The sequence below is a fragment of the Phyllobates terribilis genome, unplaced genomic scaffold (genome assembly GCF_046119375.1).
Source record: "Phyllobates terribilis strain yellow unplaced genomic scaffold, ASM4611937v1 Scaffold_251__1_contigs__length_2838608, whole genome shotgun sequence".
Taxonomy (NCBI): domain Eukaryota; kingdom Metazoa; phylum Chordata; class Amphibia; order Anura; family Dendrobatidae; genus Phyllobates; species Phyllobates terribilis.
The window spans coordinates 995641-1011652 of NW_027363011.1; the positions used below are offsets into that span (position 1 = coordinate 995641).

Consider the following 16012-nt stretch of genomic DNA (forward strand, 5'->3'; position numbering starts at 1 on the left):
ATTAAAGTAAATTTTGCATTTCATTTGGAAATTAAGGTCCCAGAGTCTGGAGGAAGAGTGGAGAGGCCACAATCCAAGCTGCTTGAGGTCTAGTGTGAAGTTTCCACAATCAGTGATGGTTTGGGGAGCCATGTCATCTGCTGGTGTAGGTCCACTGTGTATTATCAAGACCAAAGTCAGCGCAGCCGTCTACCAGAAAATTTTAGAGCACTTCATGTTTCCCTCTGCCGGCAAGCTTTTTGGAGATGGAAATTTCATTCTCCAGCAGAACTTGGCACCTGTCCACACTGCCAAAAGTACCAGTACCAGGTTTAAAAACAACAGTATGACTGTGCTTGATTGGCCAGCAAACTCGCCTGACCTTAACCCCATAGAGAATCTATGGGGTATTGTCAAGAGGAAGATGAGAGACACCAGACCCAACAATGCGGACGAGCTGAAGGTTGCTATCATAGCAACCTGGGCTTCCATAACACCTCAGCAGTGCCACAGTCTGATCGCCTCCATGCCACGTCACATTGATGCAGCAATTGATGCAAAAGGAGCCCTGACCAAGTATTGAGGGCATTTACTGAACATACATTTCAGTTGGCCAATATTTCGGATTTTAAAATAATTTTTCAAGCTGGTGTTATAAAGTATTCTAATTTACTGAAATAATGACTTTTGTGTTTTCATTGGCTGTAAGCCATAATCATCAACATTACCAGAAATAAATACTTGAAATAGATTACTCTGTAATGACTCTATATATGAGTTTCGCATTTTGTATTGAAAAACTGATATAAATGAACTTTGTGATGAGTGTCTCAGCATTAGGTAACCCTGACAAAATGAGCCTATTTACTGAATCAGCCAAACACCACCCAAATAACAGTCTTCCCACCAAAGGCAAATCTGTGATGAAATCCATGGACTGATGCGCCCACTGTCTTTCTGGAATTGGCAATGGAGCATATTCCCTGGCCGGCCAGTTATGACAGACTTTAGTGCATGTACAAACTTCACAAGCGGATACAAATTCTTTAATATAATTATTCAGAGATGGCCACCAAAGAAGCCTAGTGATAGCTTTCCGCATATCTGTGACCTCAGTATGACCACTCAAGATGGAATCATGAAACTCCCGCAACAGACGCAATCTTAGGTACATAACTACAAATAATTTGGACCCGAGGAGTGGTGAAAGGAGCCAAAGACTGCACTTTACGGAAGTCACCTTCTAACTCTGAGGATGCCACAACCACAATACCCTAAGGTAGAATGGAGGATGGAGGTTCTGGAGTAGAAACTGAACTAAAAGTTTAGTGAAAAAGAAATTGAATCTAAAGAAAAATAAGGATCATCTGACCTGTCTAGGAGTTAGCTGTTTAGCTGTTTCAATATATACTATATTCTCATTTTAACTGAAGCAGAAACAAATTTATTATCAAGAGGTTTAAACTTTGCCCCCACAAATAATAACCTGGACATTTTTTCCACACTATCAGACATAAATAAATTTGTGCGAGATCCAACAGTCAGAAATTTGGCATGCTGAGACTTCTAGTACTAAGGAAAAGCCTCTAGTACATGAAAACATCTTTAAGGGGTGATTTTTTGGGGAACAAACGAGTTTGGCGTGCTTAACCGCTTCCCGACCGCCCACTGTATATAAATGTCGGCGCTGCCTGGGCTCTGTGCAGCGCCGATGTTTATAAACGGTTGGTGGTCCCGCAGCGCTCAGGACCCCCAGGGTTCTGCAGGCGCTACGGTTGCGGTTCAGATCAGTAGCAGTGACAGGGGACATCATCGGGACCTGATTGGATCAGGTCCCAATGATGTTAACCCTTTGCTATCTTCTAGATGCCGCGATCTATAGCGATTGAGGCATTTAGAAGATAGTGATAGGAGAGGGGGTCATCCACTTACCTCTCCGACGGCCCCCTGATGTCTGAGAGTACCTGCCGTTGTCATGGCAGAGCCTCCGGGTCTGCCATGTACGGTGTACTGCTAGACTCAGCCTGCAGCTGAAGTCTAGCAGGAGACACTGACAGTGTGAAATTGTCAGCAGAGCTCTCATGCAATGCAATACATGTCTATTACATTACATGAGAACAGTGATTAGAAAAATAAAAATTAATGTCCCATACAGGGACTAAGTAAAAATGTAAAAAAAAAGTCTAAAAAATGTTTTCAAACTATTAAAAAAAATCACAAAATAACTAAAAATAAAATATTAAACCAATAAATCCGTATATTTATGCAAAAACAAAAAAAGTACACATATTTGGTATCGCCGCATCCGAAACAACCCGATCTATAAAACTGTCTCACTAATTAACTCCTTCTGTGCATACCATAATAAAAATAAAAAACGGAGCAAAAAACTATGCTTTTTCATCATATCGCCAAACAAAAAGTGGAATAAAATGCGATCAAAAAGCAAATGGAAATAAAAATGGTACCGCTGAAAACGTCATCTTGTTCCGCAAAAAAAGCCACCATACAGCTCCATCAGCAGAAAAATAAAAAAGTTATAGCTCTCAGAATAAAGCGACGTAAAAATTATTTTTTCTATAAAATTGTTTTATTGTGTAAAAGCACCAAAACATAAAAAAATATACAGTAGGTGTAGTATCGCTGTAAACGTACTGACCTGAAGAATAATGCTGCGTTATCACTTTTACCACACGCAGAACGGCATAAAAAAAACCTCAAAAAACAATTCCTGAATTGTTGGTTTTTGTTAATTTTACCTCCCAAAAAACGGAATAGAAAGCGATCAAAAAATGTCACGTACCCAAAAATGGTACCAATAAAAATGTCAACTCGTCCCGCAAAAAACAAGCCATCACATGACTCTGTCGGCCGAAATATGGAACAATTATAGCTCTCAAAATATGGCGATGCAAAAACTAGATTTTGCAAAAAAAAGCATCTTTTAGTGTGTGACAGCTGTCAGTCATAAAAACCCGATATAAATCTGGTATCTCCCCCTGACGAATGGAAGACCGAAACGCGCGTCGGGGCATCCCTGCTCTGCGTGTGCTGCCCCCTGGACGAACCTCTGCCCTCCTATTACCTCTGTCTGTACCTTCTACTCACATCCCTGGTATGTATACAGTGGTGATTGTTTTCTATATATTATATATGAATGGGGACTCATTACCCATGATATAGACAGTTGCATTAGGGTAGCGTACATCAATAATATTACTAGATATACTATTTATCAATATGTATCTATGATATTTATATGAGGATATTAGGATGATTTTGATAATGTTGGTGTACGGACATTATGTCTTAATATCTAGTTGTTATCCTTTTTTATTGCTAGTCTTTCCTCGGTGGTAGCCATGCGTTGAGGGTTGTTGTGGTTTTTGCCTCATACCTCTTTTTGTGCTCCTATATATGTCTGATTAACCATTTCGTTCTTTTTTTTTTGTGTGTATGTTTATGGTTTGACGATGGAGCACTATTGGTCCAAAATAGGATAGTATAATGACATTTTGAATAGTAATGTATAATATACAGTGCTATATATACTATCCGCCCATGAATTGTGTTATTTATCTCTGTAATCGCACTGACCCGAAGAATAAAGTAATCTCATCACTTATACCGCACGAGGAAGGGCGTAAAAAATAAATAAAACCAATTCTTCACCTGCTACTGATTTGTTTATTATGTCTCCCAAAGATTGCAGTAAGGCTCTGCTCACATTTATCCTGCGCTCTGCGCTGAGCACTTCCGCCAGAGTTTCCAGGTAAATCTCTGAAATACATGATTCAGACGGAACCCATGACGGAAGATTCCCTGTAATGAGGCAGATATAGTCCTCTGTGGATGCCGTCTGGCCTGTGATCCCACGGTGTCAGTTTTTTTAGGCAAGCATAAAAGTGCGGTTACCCACAGTTTTGTGCACTTCTGAAAAAAGGACACCGCTAAACCGAGGCCAGACGGAGTCCAGAGTAACTCTGCTGCCTCATTACAGTGAATGGATCCGGCAGGGGTTTCATCTGAATTACATCACTTGGAAATTTAGATGGAAACCTCGATGTAAGTGCTCAGCCTCGAGCGCCGGATAAATGTTACGTAAAATGTTCCCAATAAAAGCTTCAACTCAGTCCTCAAAAAAAGCTAGTCCCCACTCAGGTCCGTTATATCTGTTATAAATATAAGGGACTTCCAAGTTACTGGTAGCAGAAAAAACAAAGGGGTGGGGTGGAGAAGCGCTGTGCTTGTGTGAACCTGTTTAATTGATGGAATACATATGCAGATACCAAATACTGCTCACCTTGATGGGTTGTGCAGACCGCACAACCCGGGTTTAGAGACCTCTGGTGTTTAAAGTGTTACCGCCGCGTCCACTGTGTCTCCTCTAAAACCGCTGCCGGAGCTTCCGATCACGTGGTTCCGAGTGTAGATTACGCGGGCGGTGACATCATCACAGGTCCTAGTTGCTGAAAGTGCATCCAGTTCCCTGCAGCTCCGAGCCACGATTCCCAGTGGGAAAGATAAGACAATGTGCAAAGTATTGTGGTCAATTCAGGGGCTGGACACTGAATTAAGCACCTGGGAAAGATTACTTAAAAGAAACAAACCTCTTTATTTAGACACTCTTATGCCCACGACACGTTTCTGCAGCGGTCTGCTGCCTTCATCAGGTAGAATTATCCACGTGATGAAGGCAGCAGACTGCTGCAGAAACGCGTGTTTCAGTGTCCGGCGCCCGAATTGAGCACAATACTTTGCACATTGACTGGTAGCAGAAAGTCTCTGGAAAAGCGAAATGGCCCTTGCCCCCCCCAAAAAAATTCAGAAAATTTTGTGCTCCCAAATCCAAATACCTATTCTATAATAATTTGTTCTCCAATTGTCAAATAGCGCTCCGTCCCCCCCAGATCTCGCCGTATGGCTGAGCGGTACGATACAGCCACATATGGGGTATTGCCACTTTTAGAAGAAATTGTGTGACACATTTCGGCACCATTTTTACCCATTGCCCTGTGTGAAAATGTAAAATCTGAGGGTAAAACATTTTTTTGTGGTAAAAATATAATTATGTTTTCTTCACTGCCCAATGGTATAAATTTAAAAATTAAAAAATACTCACTACTTCCCTAGATGAATTCCTTGAGATGTGTAGTTTACAAAATGGGGTCACTTGTGGGGGTCTCTGCTGTTTCGGCATGTCAGCGACTCTTCAAATGTGACATGGTGTCTGCAACCTATCCCAGCCAACATAGAGCTCCTTTCTCTTCCGAACCCTGTCGTACACCAAAGCAGTGGTTTTCCCCCACATATGGGGTATCGGCGTACTCAGTAGAAATTGCACAACAAATTTCATGGTGCAATTTCTTGTGTTATCCTTATGATAATGCAAAATTAGGGGATGAAAAACATTTTTTGTGGGAAAAATGTGAAAATTTTATTTTTACGGCTTAATATTATAAACTTCTATGAAGCACCTGGGGGTGCAAGGTGCTCACTAGTGTTGAGCCACCCCCATAGTGTTCGAGTTCGGTTCGTCGAACACCCGTGTGTTCGCCGAACAGTTCGTCGAACTGTTCGTCGAACACCTTCGAACACCGTTAAAACCAATGGCAGGCAAACAAAAACACATAGAAACACATAGAAAACACCTTCAAAGGTGTCCAAAAGCTGACAAACTGCTCAGAAGACACAACTAACACATGGAAAAGTGACAAGTACATATAGTCATGCGAAAAGAAAAGAGGTGGAGGAGTAAAAGGAGGGGGAGACACAGATATAGGCATGTCATGCCCTTCTAAAATCCAAAAAGTGAGAAGCCGACACGTTCAGTCCGCTCCTGCCCGTGCCACTTCCGCGTCGCCGGGTTTGTGCCAGAGCCGCGGTGAACCCTGACGGCCAGCCCCCCTCTCCCAATACTGGTGCCTGTCCGCTGGTGGGTCGAGCGAGCCCCCCTGTGGTGGAGGCAGCTCTAAGCTTTTTAATTTAAATTGTCTCTCTAATTTGAATGAATACACTTTAAATCCATTTACAAGGATCTATTGGAGGGCAAGTCTCAAGCCAGCAGCCGCGTAATTCCAGCTCCAGTAGCGTCCACTAAAGCTGCTGCAGTTAAAAAGCTTTTATAAGGATCGAGCTCGGCTGTCCACCGCAAGGCATCCTACTGCCAGTCCCAGCCCCTATGCCTTGGGGTGCCTCCTGATGCTCTTCACTGAGTATCCCGTGGTCCCGAAGCATTTCCTTTGAAAAAATTAAGTGTCTAAACTACAGGTGGTGTAGCTTGCTTAACAGCCGGGATAATCCGCTGACTAGCAGACCCTGCTACTAGGCACAAAGTATTTCCTGGGCTAGATGCAGTTAAAAATTTGTAATTAGATACTCTCGTTGGATGCTGAGAAAGCATTCCATAGAGTCTCCTGGCACGCCATATATGATTCTCTTAAAAAGCTTGGGGTAGGGGTCTAGGGGACCCTTTTATAGCCAAAATCACGGCCCTGTATCGCAATACGTCACCTAGGCTGAAGATAAATGGAACTGTAGCACCCTGAGGGCTCGGTTGCTACAGAGGTATTGCACCTCACCCAGAGGTGTGATATCTCACTCTCAGGTAAGGATGTAGTGTGGATCAGGACCCGACACCTGCATGCATTACACCACATTGCCGTGGGGCAGGGCGACCAATATGCCCCTGAGATGGGCACGACAGTCCCTGTCCCTGGCTGGAGTGGGGGGAGGGAACACTGAGGAAGGGGAACCCTGTAGTGCAGGAGCAGGGAGGAAGCAGTTCCTGGGTGCATTGAGAAGGGAGTATAAAAGGTGAGCACCATCTTAGTTCAGTGAAGAGAAGTCTGAGCAGAAGTGGCAGGGAGCAGGGGCTCTGCATGAGCTCTGCTCCGGAGGCGGGCCTAGTAACAGAGGCCCAGGCCTGGAAGAGGGAGAAGGAAGGAAGAGGAGCGGAGAAGGCTCCAGGAACGAGGAATGAAGGGATCCCAGGGGTGCGGACGGGCGAGTCGCCACCGCACGCCCGAATCCACCTGCGTGGAGGGGTCAGGCCAAAGGGGGAGACCGGTCCCCGAAACTAGTGGAGGCAGGAAACGACCCTCAGCTAGAAACAGGAGGCTGTGACATTTTATGTGGCGCAGCCCCTCGCTACACCCGCTAGGAAGGCACCACATAGGGTCAGGGAAACTGGCGCCAAGTTTACCAAGAGGAGGCCCGAGGCAGCCGGACAGAAGGGTTGGTAAGAAAGGCCAGACAAAGGACACAAAAAGGGGGTCCTGTGAAGCGCTCCAAAGTTATCTGGGAGTTGTCTGAGCCCCTCACCTGGTGAGCACAGTACGACGTGGGCAGCCGTTACCTGCAGACGTGGTCTGGATAATAAGAACTGTGAGTAAAGGCCCTGGACTGCATCACTGACTCCGTGTCGTTACTGCTGCTGCCCTGCACCATCAACCCCATCCTCCGCATACACTGCCCTGAGGCTATACTCCTCCCGTGGGGAGTTATGCTACGCTCTGCTGCACCCACAACACCAGCCTCAGCGGTCTGCCCTGGAGCGGCGGTTCACTCTGACCGCAATCCACGGGTGGCGTAGTCGGACATTTAAACATCAAAACCACATAAATAGTTCCGCCACTGGTTTGACCGCCCTGAGCCACGGAACCGGGTCGCCGCCACGGAGACTACAACCACCAGCATCCACCAAAAAGGGTCCGGCTCCGGGTGTCCCAAGGCCCAGGGGGCGCGTCAGAACATTTTCATCACCTTTCACAATCACCAATGGGACAAGGCAGGGATGTTCTCTGTCCCCTCTCTTATACATCCTAGTGACGGAGCACCTGCTCTCATCAATTCGCCATAACCCCAATATTAGGTGGATTGAGGTGGGAGGCACCGAGTACAAGTGCTCTCTATTTGCTGATGATGTCCTAGTATATATCACTCAATCACATATATCCATCCATGCTCTTATGGCTGAAATAGATCACTTTGTTACATGGTCAAATTTTAAAATCAATGCAGCGAAGTCTGAGGCCCTCGATGTCTCCCTCCCCAAATCCATATAGGATTCCATCCAGTCCAACTTTCCCTTTGCCTGGCCCTCACAGGGTATCAAATACTTAGGAATTCCTATTCATAGAGACCTCTCCCATCTATGTTATCTTAATTTTGGGCCCTTTATTGAACAACTCCATACAGACCACGGTTGGCAAGTTAGAACTGTAAGATTCACTACGTGAACCACTGGTGTTTTGTGGAAAAGCACATGTACACTGTGTTCCAAATTATTATGCAAAAAGTGTTTAGGAGTGATAAGGGAAGAATTTGTTTGTTTGTCAGTTAAACTCATTGATGGTGATGTGTGTCAGGGCTCTTTATATCACTGTAAGCAATTGCAGACACCTGTGCTAATTAGTTTGGCAGGTGTGTCCAATGAAAGGCAAGACTACTTAAGAAGGCTGTCTCACATTATTAAGCAGCCTACATTTTCTGCCAAAATGGGAAAGAAAAAGGATGTGTCAGCTGCTGAGAAGCAACAAATTGTGGAGTGTTTAGGTCAAGGCATGACTACAATCAACATTGTGCGATGATCAGGATGAAGTGTCTTGGCAATCAAGAAGTATGTAGCTGATTCACAGTACACACGTGTGCGTGCTGATAAGGGCAAATTGAGGACTCTTTCCTACAGGCAATTACGTCAGGTTGAAAGTGCAGCGGCAAAAAAGCCTTGTCATAGCAGCAGACAAGTTTTTGAAGCTGCTGGTGCCTCCAACGTCCCCCAAACAACAAGATGCAGGGTCCTTCAGAGGTTTGCAGCTGTGCATACGCCATCCTGTCGACCTCCTCTATCCACTTCACACAAGCAGAAACGGCTCCAGTGGGCCAAACATTACATGAAGACTGATTTCAAAACTGTTTTGTTCACGGATGAGTGCCGTGCAGCGCTCGATGGTCCAGATGGATGGAGTGGAGGATGGCTGGTTGATGGACACCCCACGCAAACACGGCTACAGCGCCAACAAGGAGGAGGTGGAGTAATGTTTTGGGCTGGAATCATGGGGAGAGAGATTGTCGGCCCCTTTAGGATCCCTGAAGGCGCTAAAGATGAACTCCATAATGTATGTGGATTTTCTCAAACAGCACTTCCTGCCATGGTTCAAGAAGAAGAACCGTGTATTTCACAGCAAGATCATTTTTTTGCATGATAATGCACCATCTCATGCTGCACATAAAACATCTGCATCTCTGGCTGATATGGGCATAAAAGGGGACAAACTTATGGTGTGACCCCCATGCTCCCCTGACCTCTACCCCATTCAGAACCTTTGGAGCATCATTAAAAGGAGTGTCTATGATGGCGGGAGGCAGTTCACATCTAAGCAACAGCTCTGGGAGGGTATTCTGTCCTCATGCAAAACAATTGAAGCAGAAACCATCCAAAACCTGACAAATTCAATGGACGAGAGAGTTCAGAAGCTCCTTTCGAACAAGGGGTCCTATGTGAAAATGTAACATCACCTAGAATAAAGTTTTGAGTTGAAAACTGTTTGATTTCAGTTTCTAACAACCTGCTAATGCTTATAATTTCAAAAATGACCATTTTTTTGGTCTTTATTAAAATGAAAAGGTTGATCGAAAAGTTTGGGGGATCTAAGAGTGTGGCAACCGAGTAGTCATGATTACTTCGAATTCTGACAATATGAGGGTCATGCTGCAGGTAGTGCAGCAAGAAGGCACTTATGTGTCTTGCGCATCTCGGAGCCCCAAAATTATTTTCCGGGCTAGATGCAGCTAAAAATTATTATTAATTTTAAATCTGGTGAAGTTTTAGTATAGATGGCCTAATAGGATCAGTGCTGCACACTGCTACAAAGCCCAAATTATTTTCCAGTCAAGATACAGATAAACATGATTAGTAATTTTAAATTTGGTGGAGCTTATTATAGATGGCCTAATAGAATCAGTGCTGCACACTGCTACAAAGCCCAAATTATTTTCCAGCCAAGATACAGATAAACATGATTAGTAATTTGAAAGCTTAAAACGGTTGGTAGGGTGATTTTAACCAATCATCAAGCTTTTACTCTCCCCAGGATGACACAGGGGTAGAAAAGTAGTTTCGGATCCATGATTTGTTCATCTTTATGAACGTGAGTCTGTCTACATTATCAGTGGAGAGCCGCGTGCGCTTATCTGTCAGCACACCACCAGCAGCGCTGAACACACGTTCAGACAGAACGCTGGCTGCGGGGCATGACAAGATCTCCAAGGCGTAAGTGGCTAGCTCCGGCCATTTATCCAGATTGGAAGCCCAAAAAGAGCAAGGGTCCAGTGACACAGTCATGGCTTCAATGTTTACTTGGAGATACTCCTGTACCATCGTCTCTAGGCGTTGCCTATGTGTCAGACTTCTTGTCTCCTGTGGCCTTGCAAAGGATGGGCTAAAAAAGTGGTGAAATGATTCCGCAAAATTGATGTTACCAGCAGATACTGTGGTTCTGTTACGGTTTGAGTGCTGAACACTTGACGGTCCCACGGTTGGCAAGTTGGAACTGTGAGATTCACTACGTGCACCACTGGTATTTTGTGGAAAAGCACATGTAAGATTCTGCAACAGTCTCTGCTGATACTCCTGCATGCGTGCATCCCTTTCTATGGCAGGAATAATTTCTGCAAATTTACTTTTGTACCGGGGATCTAACAGTGTGGCAACCCAGTAGTCAGGATTATTTCTAATTCTCACAATTCGAGGGTCATGTTGCAGGTAGTGCAGCAAGAAGGCACTCATGTGTGTTGCGCATCCAGGAGCACCAAGTCCCTGTTGTGTTGGTGGCGAGGTAACAATCATGCTTCCTTCCTCTGTCCTCTCCCCCGAACCTCGCACAACAGAAATGTGATCAAGGTCTCCCTCATCTGATGAGTCTTCCATCAGTTCGTCCTCCACTTCTTCCTGGGCTCCTGCACCTTCCTCACTAGTTTGGCTGCTACCATGCGCCCTGGTAAAACCATCTCCCCCACCCTCACATGCCTGCCGCCTTGGTGCTGTCGACCGTCTGGACCTTGCAGATGTTAGCCCTTCCGCATACAACTCCTCCTCCTCTACTTCCTCCACCTCCTCTTGTGCCACCACCTGACTCCGAATTCTGTTTAACATGTGCTCCAGCATGTAAATCACCGGAATAGTCATGCTGATAATGGCATCGTCAGCACTAAACATCTTCGTCGCCATTTCAAAACTATGCAGAAGGGTGCATAGGTCCCTGATCTGAGACCACTCCTCCAGCGTGATTTGCCCCACCTCTGGATCTCATTGGCCCAGGCTATACGTCAGAACGTATTGCACCAGGGCTTGTCGGTGCTGCCACAGTCGCTGCAACATGTGCAGAGTTGAATTCCACCGGGTAGGCACATCGCATTTTAGCCGGTGAAGTGGCAGGCCCAACGACTTCTGCAGAGATGTAAGTCGCTGAGCTGCGGGATGCGAACGGCGGAAGTGAGCACACAGCGACCGTGCCCTCTGCAGAAGGCCATCTAGTCTGGGATAGTGGGCTAAAAATTGCTGGACAACCAGGTTCAACACGTGAGCCATACAAGGCACGTGTGTGACATTGCCCCGGCGAAGGGCCGCACCCAGGTTTGCAGCATTGTCGCACACGGCCTTTCCTGGTTTCAGGTCCAGTGGAGACAACCATTCATGAAATTGGTTCTCCAGAGCTGACCACAACTCCTCAGCTGTGTGACTCACATTTCCCAGACATTTCAATGTAAAAACCGCCTGATGACGTTGAGCCCTACTGCCAGCATAGTAAGGAGGTGTGCAGGATCCCTTCTGCGCAGTTAGAAAGCTTGTGGCATGACCAGACAGGCTTTGGGTGCAGGTGGAAGACCGAGAGGAGGTTGAGGAGGCAGAAGCAGTGGAGGAACTTTGACATAAAGAGGATTGACGCACAACTCGTGGGGACGGCAAGACTTGGACAGCAGCCCCTTGTCCTGCTGTCACCATAGTTACCCAGTGCCCAGTCAGCGACATGTAACGCCCCTGTCCATGCCTACTCGTTCAAGTGTCTGTGGTGAAATGCACCCTGTCACACACAGAGTTTCTCAAAGAAGCGGTGATGTTGTGTGCGACATGCTGGTGGAGCGCAGGCACACCTTTCTTTGAGAAGTAGTGCCGACTGGGCATCTGGTACTGGGGCACTGCGACGGACATAAGGTCTCGAAAATCCTCTGTGTCCACCAGGCGGAAAGGCAGCATTTCTGTAGCCAAGAGCTTGCAGATGGTGAAATTCAACCTCTTAGCTTTCTCATGGCTAGGAGGAAATGGTCTTTTACTTGTCCACATCTGAGGGACCGAGGGCTGGCTATTGTGCTTAGACGGGGTTGATAAGGGTGTCCCCGGCAAACTGCCGGTCTGTGAGGAAGATGCAGGCGGACATGTTAGGTTGCCTTGATCCAAAGGTGGTGCTATCGATGTCGGACAGCGCTCAACACCAGCTGGTGTTACCACCTCCAAAGAAAATGATGACCTGCCAATCACACTGGCTGTTGCAGGTAAAGAGGTGGCAGGTCTGCGCCCCAAAACAGGTGTGACTGCTGTCCCCCGAGTCACAGAGGATGAAGAGGCCGCGGATGCACAAGATATGGCAGACGGTGGTTGGCCCGGCCGGCTAGGCCGCATTGTAGCACACTGAGCTTCCCACTGCAACTTATGCTTCATGTCCATGTGCCGGTTCATGCATGAAGTACTCAAACTATGTATTTTTTGGCCTCTACTTAGCTTTTGCTGACAAATGTTACAGATAACACGAGTTGGGTCATCTTTATCGATCTGAAAAAATGCCCAGGCTATGCAAGGCTTAGCACCCATGCGACCTGAAAAGCCACCACGACTTGTGGTGAGAGGCAGAGTTGTGTTTGAGGATGCAGTTGTTGACGTGCTTCCAGTACTACGTCTCTGTCCAGGAAGGCGCAACCTGACCTCGTCCTCACTAGCATCTTCCTCCACCTCCTCTGCTGACCTCATCTCTTGGCTGACTGTGGGTTGACAGTAAGTGGGATCTCCAACCTCATCATCATCACCCTGCGCGTTATCACACCCGTCGTCCTCAGAGCCAACCTGTTCCTGCCCTGACAAAAAACTAAAGTTGTCGCTCCAATCAGGTATTTGAATCTTATCATCGTCTTCCTCATTGTCTCCACCAACAGGAGTTACAGTTTGGGAATGAGGGTCTACATTATGGTCAGAACCTTCTGCGTCTGGTCCTGGATCCGGCTCATAAAGATTCTGGGCATCAGTGCAGATCATTTCCTCGTCTGGATTCACAGAAGCGCTGGAGTCGACCTCTGATTCCCAGGCTATAGTATGAGTAAACAGCTCTGCAGACTCAACCATCTGTTCTACCTCATACTCAGACGGGCAGCTGGAGATTTGGGAGCTGTGAGGAAGCAAGTGCGATTGGGGTGACACCTTTGAGGACTGGAGTATTTGTGATGTTGAAGTTGATGTGGAGGAGAGGCCACTTAAAGGAGCACTTGATATCCGTTGAAGCACCTGCTGTTTTTGTGCCTCATCTGGAATTTGTAGCGATTGGCGTGGCCGTAATAAAGGGATCTTATCACATTGTCCGCTAAATGAAGTAGACATTTTAGTTTGGCTGGAAGATGGTCTTTCTTCTGCAGATGTTACTGTTGCTTTAACACCTACCCCACGGACACAACCTTTTTTCCCCTTCCCAACACGCCTATTCCCCTTTCCACCAGCAGCAGGCCTTTTTCCACTCATTTTGGTGGTTAACTAATTCACAACTCTGGAGTTGTTTGCACAAAAAAAAAATGGATGGGAACCGAGCAGAGCTGAGAGGCCAAACTGTGGTATTAGGCCAAAACTATTGGCTGGGTTAGATGCAGAAAAAAATTATATTCAATTTGCAACCTGATGGAGGTCAGTATAGATGGACTAATAGAGAAAGTCCCACACACTGCTAGAAGGCCAAATATTTTTTCAGAGCTAGATGCAGATAAAAATTATTTTTAATTTGCAACCTGATGGAGGTCAGTATAGATGGACTAATAGAGAAAGTCCCACACACTGCTAGAAGGCCAAATATTTTTTCAGAGGTAGATGCAGAAAAAAATATATTCAGTTTGCAACCTGATGGAGGTCTGTATAGATGGATTAATAGAACAAGTCCCACACACAGCTAGAAGCCCAATATTTTTTCAGAGGTAGATGCAGAAAAAAATATATTCAGTTTGCAACCTGATGGAGGTCAGTATAGATGGACTAATACAACAAGTCCCACACACAGCTAGAAGCCCAATATTTTTTCAGAGGTAGATGCAGAAAAAAATATATTCAGTTTGCAACCTGATGGAGGTCTGTATAGATGGATTAATAGAACAAGTCCCACACACAGCTAGAAGCCCAATATTTTTTCAGAGGTAGATGCAGAAAAAAATATATTCAGTTTGCAACCTGATGGAGGTCAGTATAGATGGACTAATAGAGAAAGTCCCACACACAGCTAGAAGCCCAATATTTTTTCAGAGGTAGATGCAGAAAAAAATATATTCAGTTTGCAACCTGATGGAGGTCTGTATAGATGGATTAATAGAACAAGTCCCACACACAGCTAGAAGCCCAATATTTTTTCAGAGGTAGATGCAGAAAAAAATATATTCAGTTTGCAACCTGATGGAGGTCAGTATAGATGGTCTAATACAACAAGTCCCACACACAGCTAGAAGCCCAATATTTTTTCAGAGGTAGATGCAGAAAAAAATATATTCAGTTCGCAACCTGATGGAGGTCTGTATAGATGAATTAATAGAACAAGTCCCACACACAGCTAGAAGCCCAATATTTTTTCAGAGGTAGATGCAGAAAAAAATATATTCAGTTTGCAACCTGATGGAGGTCAGTATAGATGGACTAATACAACAAGTCCCACACACAGCTAGAAGCCCAATATTTTTTCAGAGCTAGATGCAGAAAAAAATTATATTCAATTTGCAACCTGATGGAGGTCAGTATAGATGGACTAATAGAATGATGCTATGCCCAAAAGATTTTACTTCACTAGGTGCAGTAAAAAAATTGGTATTCTATACACAGGTGGTATGTCTTGCAACACAGATAGGCTACTCCACTGACTAACACACTCTGCAATAGGCCAAAAAGGATTAGCTTTGCTAGATTCAGCCAAATGCTGTGAAAAAAACTTGCACAGCACTGGCACAGACCTGCCTGACAAAAACTGATAGGAACTGATGTAACCTAGTCCTGAAAAGGACTCCAATTACAATTAGTCTTTACTCCCACAATCTATCTATTTAAGAGCACAGACCTGCCTGATAAAAGTCGTAGGAAATGCTGTAACCTAGTCCTTAAAAGGACTGCAATCACAACTATTCCCTACTCCCAAGCTATCTGTATATTTGTGCGAAAATTGGCTTGAAATTAACAAGGTATAGCGCACACAGCAACAGCGGTGCCGTCTAACACGCAGCTGCAGCAGTGAGAAAATGGTGGCGACGGGGAAAATGGCTTGGTCTTATAGGGCAAGGACATGTGACATACACTGCCAATGACACATGCCCTTGCTTGTGTGAAAAAAAGCACTTCGCTCCGTGTGTGCGCTGCTGATAGGCTGACAGACTGCACCTCCCCACTGTAAATGCGGGAAAGAGAAAAAAAAATGGAGATCTTCATTGTTCCTGCAGAGATCCATCCCCTGCCCCTCCCCCCGCCCCGCTGTACACTCAAACTGTGTATTAACATTAATTTTCATCATTACTGAGAAAAAATCCAGTTATGATTTTGGTGCACGAACAGTTATCGAACATAACCTCGAACAGCCGAATTTTTCTCAAATTGTTCGTGTTCGCCGAACGGCTCGAACACCGCCCAAAACAGCTCGAATTTGAGATTGGCGAACAGTTCGAGTAGAACAACGCTCATCTCTAATCATAACAGCAGTATCATGCTATGGGTGTGTTTTTCAGCTGCAGGGACAGGATGACTGGTTGCAAT

General features: G+C 45.4%; 1 protein-coding gene across 1 annotated transcript in view; it reads right to left on the minus strand.

Annotated features, from left to right (window-relative positions):
- Window positions 1-16012, minus strand: part of LOC141218921 (gastrula zinc finger protein XlCGF66.1-like) — a 384436-nt gene that overhangs the window by 220898 nt on the left and 147526 nt on the right. The gene's annotated exons all lie outside the window — the stretch shown is intronic.